General features: G+C 41.5%; 1 pseudogene across 1 annotated transcript; it reads right to left on the reverse strand.

Moving 5' to 3' along the window:
* Nucleotides 1-774: 774 nt before the first annotated feature.
* Nucleotides 775-6,656, reverse strand: LOC125515641 (disease resistance protein RGA5-like; annotated as a pseudogene). The gene is made up of 4 exons (XR_015609150.1): nt 5,723-6,656; nt 1,728-3,669; nt 1,524-1,642; nt 775-1,135 (listed from the first exon to the last, which is right to left on the reverse strand). The product of XR_015609150.1 is annotated as a disease resistance protein RGA5-like (transcript).

Below are 6,656 nucleotides of genomic sequence, written 5' to 3' on the forward strand. Positions count from 1 at the left end.
TTTTCCTTTAAAAGTATTGGAAATTTTAAAAATAGTCAGAATTTTTATTTTTTAGAATTTCAATTTTTTCCCATTTTATTTATTTTTGGGATTTTGAAACTTCTTCACAATTAAAAATGTTCACATATTTTTGAATAATTTATGAATTTCAATAAATGTTCACACACTTTTATAAAAATGTTCATAATTCTTATTTAACGTTTAAGAAAATATTAATATACTTTAGAAAGTTCGCGTTAGAAAAACAACTTGTTCACAAACATTTCAAAAATTGTCCACATTTAAGAAAAATGTTCTCAAAATTTCAAAAAATCTCCACTTTATAAAATAATCAATGTTGCTGTGTTTTGTTTTGAAAAAAAAACCGAAAAAACAAACCCGTTAGAACGTTGAACATGAAAAAAAAAGTCGGGCACTCGTTAGCTCGCCCAGTCAATACAGTGTTGCGAGCGCTTAATGGAAGCGTGGCACCACCCATCTCGAACCTGCTAGCTGCTGATGCACAGTCACGTGGAGATGAGGGTGCTGCCCATTGTAGGGTCGACGCAGTGGCGATGATTTAGTATATAAAGTTAGTACAAAGTCGGGTCATCTATTTTGAAACGGAGGAAGTACTGCACAGCATATCGTAGTACTATATGGTGGATGCAGTGACCGTTCCCGTGATAATGCAGACTTCCGTCTTCCAAAAAAGGCACCCATTAACGGCGTCCACAATGACAATGTAACTATCAACCGGCACTAATTAAGCAACCTTTTTTTTTGTTAATCAATCTAGAACAGGACTCTGCATGACCTGCATCAGCTCCAACTTTATCCAAAAATGTAAATAATAACGGTAGAATACTGTGAAACACCAACACGTTCTATGAGTGACAAATTAGTTGTACGATCTAGAGAAAAAGTTCACATTTCAGTACACAATTGTGAGAGGCCGAGAGGGCAAGGAGTTCTCTACATTCAGGAGTAACCAGACTTCTTGCTAAGTTGCCAGGATATACGAAACCTCCTGAAACATGAGGGTACGCAGCCGGATTCAGAAACAACATGAGAAGAGAGGCTCCGTGACATCAACCGGCCAAGCGCTGAAATGTACATGCGCCGGCCCTTCAGTCACCCGGGGAGTAGCAATGCACTGCAAATCATGGGCACCATTAGATTTTAGCAGCGATGGCAAGCGCGGTATATATTGATTATTGAACTCTAACACCATAAGAGTAACAGTATCCATATTGTTGAGAAAATGCAGAAAGGCTTATGAATTGTTCAGTTCAATAAACTTTAACACTAGCAAACTTGTCGAGGAAAATCTCTTTGCCGAATAACTTGTTGAAAAAAATGACTACTAAAAGGGGGGTAAAGAAATGAATAATAACATCGTCCTAAATAAGTTGTAAATGGTCAGTAACTAGTTTAAGTACATGAGGGGTCAGCAAACAAATATATATTCTGAAGTAACGGTTATCTAGGACACAAGTCGTAGTATAGTAATAAGCCAGATTGAGATAAAATTGGCCAAGTACCTCAGTGGTAGTTTGTCCCTGGTAGAAAACCAGTAACTGAAACGACTTGCCAGGCAGAACTTGGATACATTCACCGCAATAGATTGACTGAAGCGATTTCAGCAACGCCTTGATGAGCCCTGCAAAATATAGCAAGTTATAAAGACAGACAACTTGGGGAGATGAGGCAACTGAATTGGGAGAGAGATAAATGTTGAGGCATACCACTGCATCATACTCTCCATCATAGAGTATAGTAGGATGGTTGGGATTCATCCTGGCTGCTCTCTCCATGGCAGCCTTTAAGTCCACATCGGCCCCAATCTCGCTACATGCATTGCACCTGATAGTAATAAGGCGGGGGAGGTTTTCAATCCCGAAATCAAAAGACTCGCCTTTAATCGCGAGAAAAGAAAGATAGAGTTTTTCTAAATTGGACATGGATCCTACTGCAAACATCAGATCCACCCCGAAATTAACACCCGTATCATAAACAAACTGTTTCAAGCATTGGAATCCAACTTCTCCACCAATTCTGACCCTTGTGCCTTCATTCACCCATGTTCGGCACAGATCCAGAATGAGCAGAGCAGGTAAGGCTCCAAGGATGCACAGATCTTCTTGCTCTAGTCTCGTCACCTCAAGTCGTAACTTCCGCAGGTTGACAAGGGAGCCCATCCATTTCGGAACTTGCGGGATACATGACGCATAAGTCAAAAGTTGTTCAAGACTGAGCAGAGTAGAGAAGAATTGTCCCTCTAACAAGTCGCCCGCAAACTCAACTTCAAGAAAACGAAGGTTCTGACTGACTAGGTTATCAAGGCAAGATGCAACGGCTTTCTTGCACTCCTTACTTGCAACTGCATGTTGAGTGTGATGATCAAATTCAAAACAGAGTTTCAACTTCTTCAGATTCTTGAGCTGACCAAGTTCTTGCAGGAGGTTTAATGGCTCCTTGAAGACCCCAACCTCACCCAACCTCTCCAGTGATTGCATCTTCAAAATTCCAGCAGGAAATTTAACCTTGCTGCAAACCATTAGGTTCACCAGCCTTTCTAGATTAACAATACTTGCAGGCAGTTCATGTAGCCCGCACCATCTTAGGTCTAGAATCTCTAAGCACTGTAAATGTCCGATCTGTTCTGGGAGCTCACTTATGTCTGTTTCTCTAAGGTCAAGGTACCTCAACTGAAATAACCCCACTATATTCACAAGATGATGGTTTTCCATTTGACTGCAATCTCTAAGGACCAGAACACGCAAATGCTTGAACTCATTGAGAGAAGGGATTTCCACAAGACCCCGAAATAAACTAAATGATCGGACATGAGACAATACAATGCCGCTTAGAACAAAATAATCTTCTCTGTCTTTCACTTGTATAGCGAGCCGCCGGACTTTGTTTTGTGTCCCAACGGTTAGATTAGGAACACCAACTAATGTAACAAAGTTTTCTTCAATGGACTTGAATATGATGAAATCAAGAATTGTGTCATGTACTCGACAACTCCACACATTGCCATATCTGGTCATTTCCACCGGTTGGATCAAACTTCTATTGATGAGCTCATTGAAATACTTCTCTCCTAACTCATATGTTGTATACCTGCCTTCTTTATGAATGAATCCTTCACCAATCCATCTCCTTATCAGGCCCTTTTTCTCAATAACAGAATCCTCTGGAAATATACTGAGATATAAAAGACAAGTTTTTAGATGAATAGGCAGATCAAAGTAACTAAGTGACAATATCTTTATCATTCTTTGGACACTTGAGTTCCTTTCAAGTGCACATCCAATTGAAGCTTTTACTTGATTCCAATGATGCTCTGTTTGTTCAGTGTTAGCCAGCAAACCAGATATAGCAATGATTGCCAGAGGTAAACCATCACATTTTGCCAAGATCTGGTCAGAAACTTCTTCAAGATATGCAGGGCAGTTTTCTTTGGAGTTGAATAGTCTTCCATAGAATAATTGTCTCGAGTGTACCATATTAAGAGGTTTTATATTATAAATATGGCCTCGGAAAGATGAATGGCACGAATGAGCAACATTGCTGATGCGAGTAGTAGTGATTATTTTACTGCCATAATTGCTTGAAGGGAATGCACACTTCAGAACATCCCATGACTCCTCCTTCCATATATCGTCAACAACAATCAAGTACCTGCTCATAGAATTAAGAGGGATAATAGAAAGCTTAGATATAAAGAGAAAAACATATATTCTTTGACAACGTATCATACTTGGAACAAGAAAGCCAACATAAATGTTAAAATGCTATTACAGACTAACCCCGCAAAAAAAATGCTATCACAGACTTAATTCATTATGTCGGTGGTAGAGCATCTCTAGCAAAGTCACCATATTGGCATCCTCCGTACCACATATGGAGCACACTCCATAGTCACCATGTTTGGTGCCTCCATAATCATGGGACCCAGTTGTTAATGGACATCCCTTTTTCGTGAACGTCCTTGCCATCCCGCATGAGGTAGGAGGCCCAGAGTTTTTTTTCATGCCATGTGCAATCTACATGCAATGTCCATATAGAGTGTGCTCCAAAAGGCAACCCAAGACGGCATATATGGCGACTAGGAAGCCAGATATGGAGGGAGCTCAATAAATTACGTCAATCTCTTATAAGATGCCAAATCTACTAGAGTGCCTTTTTTGCCAAAATCGCCATAGTAGCGGTTATTATGGCCATAGTGCCGATATGATGACTCTGCTAAAGTTTCTCTTAGTCTAGCACATTACGTACTCAGAATGACAATGAGAAACTTAAATAGAATGGATGATGACCAAAAATAATCATATACCCTAGTTATTTTGAGAAGCATGCATCATCAAAACAAGACATAGATCAAGACATGATTTTCAATAAAATATATCAAGAACGCATCTAGCAGTTCGTGGCACACGGTCAAAAAGGGAAAGCCTACCAACCAAGAAGGGATATGCCAAACCAATCACGCCACCTGGTCCCTCTTCATGTGCTATACGTCCACATGATCCCTACAGTAATGCATTTGTTTTCTTGTGCCTTAAATTTGGGTTTTCAAAAATCTGAAAATTCATAGCTTCCAAATCGCGTGGGAGAATTCAGATCCGTTTTCACTTGGAATCCCCAGAACAAGCTCTTCGAAAGTAGGCCCCATTTTTATATGTATCGTTGAGGTTTTTCAATGCCAAATTTGGTGCTACATGGTGCAACGTTAGTACCACAGAATGCAAATTCAGTGTTGCGTGAACCAACTTCATGTGAGGTTGTAATTTAACAATCACGTTAACGAACTTCTTATTACGTGCGACTCAGCGTGCTGCTCCACACAACTGCCTATTAGTTCATGCCTAACTTCCCTCCTACCCATGGATATGCAATTTCATTGTTGGCATCCAACCCCACCAACCCTATCAGTGAGATGTACGACTTAGTCAGCTGCCCCGGCCAACTATCTAGCAGTCAATGTAGGACTCCCCTCCTACTTGTGGACGTGTACTTTTCACTATTTGCACACTGCATCAATTACCCTCTGAGTCAGACGTGTGACTTCGTCTCCTGGCCCGGCCAACTGCCTCGCAGTTGATGTATAGTTTCCGCTGCAGGAACCCCATGTCAACTATCCTACCGGTGAGATGTGCAATTTAGTCTTGCACGGACCAACTTCCTAGCCGTCCGTGTGTAACGTTTCCAACTAACAGGAAGTTAGCAGACAGAGCACTAATTTTGGTTTTCGAAACACTAAAGTTCGTTCCTGGAAAACAATAGTTGTATAGAAAAAAGTTCATCAAAACATACCCATGCCAGATCTAGTTTCAAAGAGCTCATCCTGAGAAACCTACTGGTGAAACATATCTTAATTCAGATGTTGGGTTAAAAAGTTATGACTCCTTGGAAGTTTTGACAATGTAAACAAATGTATAACAGGCATAGGTCGGCAGTGCCTGTGTACATAACGCGTCTTGTTTCATTCATGGGTCGGCCCCTGCGCATGTGCTTCTCCAGACCACATGCCCAAACAGCTGCCCCAAGTCGCGTGTTGCGGTACTGCGCTCTAGGCCAAAAAAGTGCAGCTACACTTTTAATCATTTGGGATATATTAACTATATACATGAAGAACTATATCAAAAACAAGTTTACTAGTATGTTTTCCATGTCAAATAACTTTCTAATTATACATTGAAGGAGGACGACTAGACATGGGTAGAAGTTGTACCTTTTATCTGCTAGGAAATCATTGATCTTGCTGATGACTTGTTGTATACTCCCTCATTTAGTGTCACCATATTTTTGACCAGTAACTTCACTAAGAATAGTCCTCAAGATATACATCATGTCTGGATTGACACGGATAAGAAATTGTGACACTCAAATTGCCCTTTGAGCTCCTGATACACTTGGTTTGCAAGGGTTGTCTTGCCCATACCTCCAGCTCCAACAATAGAGACCATCTTTATTTGGTGTTGGGTTGAAGCAACTCCATCATCTTGTGTCAACATTTTTATTATCTCACACTTCGGTTCATCAATTCCGATGAGTTTTGAGGCATGCTCAAAGATAGCAAGCGCTCTGGGGTCAACAGTTGCATTTTTGGTGCTGGAGAAATCCTCACGGTTCTTGTACCTTGCATTCCTCTGGCCCACCTCAATGATTTGTTTCTTCAAACCTTGAATCTCCTTGCCAATCCGAGGATGAGTCTTCATCTTTCCCAACTTCCCTAGCGAGGACTTGATCTTCTCTATGAAACCATCTGGCTTTGCATCTTTCTGGTCGGCACCTTGCATGAAGTCATCGATAGAGTCCTCCATGTCATATGAGAGCTCCCTCACCGCCGTCATCCACACCTTATCCTGCACATCAGGATCCTCCTCCTCTGACATCTTCACGAGAAAGGCATGCATGGCGGCAAGCTCGTCCGTGAGGAACTTGATCTCGCCATGCACCCCCTTGAGACGCTTGTACTCGTCTCCCAGCAAAGTAGCCAGCTTCTCCAGGACGGGTTTCAGGGCCCCCGTCACTGCACTCACCAGAGCGGCCTCCATGGTTGAGAGCTTGTGAGTGTGGTAGCTAGCTAAGTTAATTTTGTGTGAGGGAGGATGAGTTGTGGCAGCAGCGTAGGTCGAATGGGTGCTCCCCACCTCAGCCTTAAT

Source organism: Triticum urartu, chromosome 6A (assembly GCF_056163025.1).
Source record: "Triticum urartu cultivar PI428250 chromosome 6A, HENAU_Tu73, whole genome shotgun sequence".
NCBI classification, from domain to species: Eukaryota; Viridiplantae; Streptophyta; class Magnoliopsida; order Poales; family Poaceae; genus Triticum; species Triticum urartu.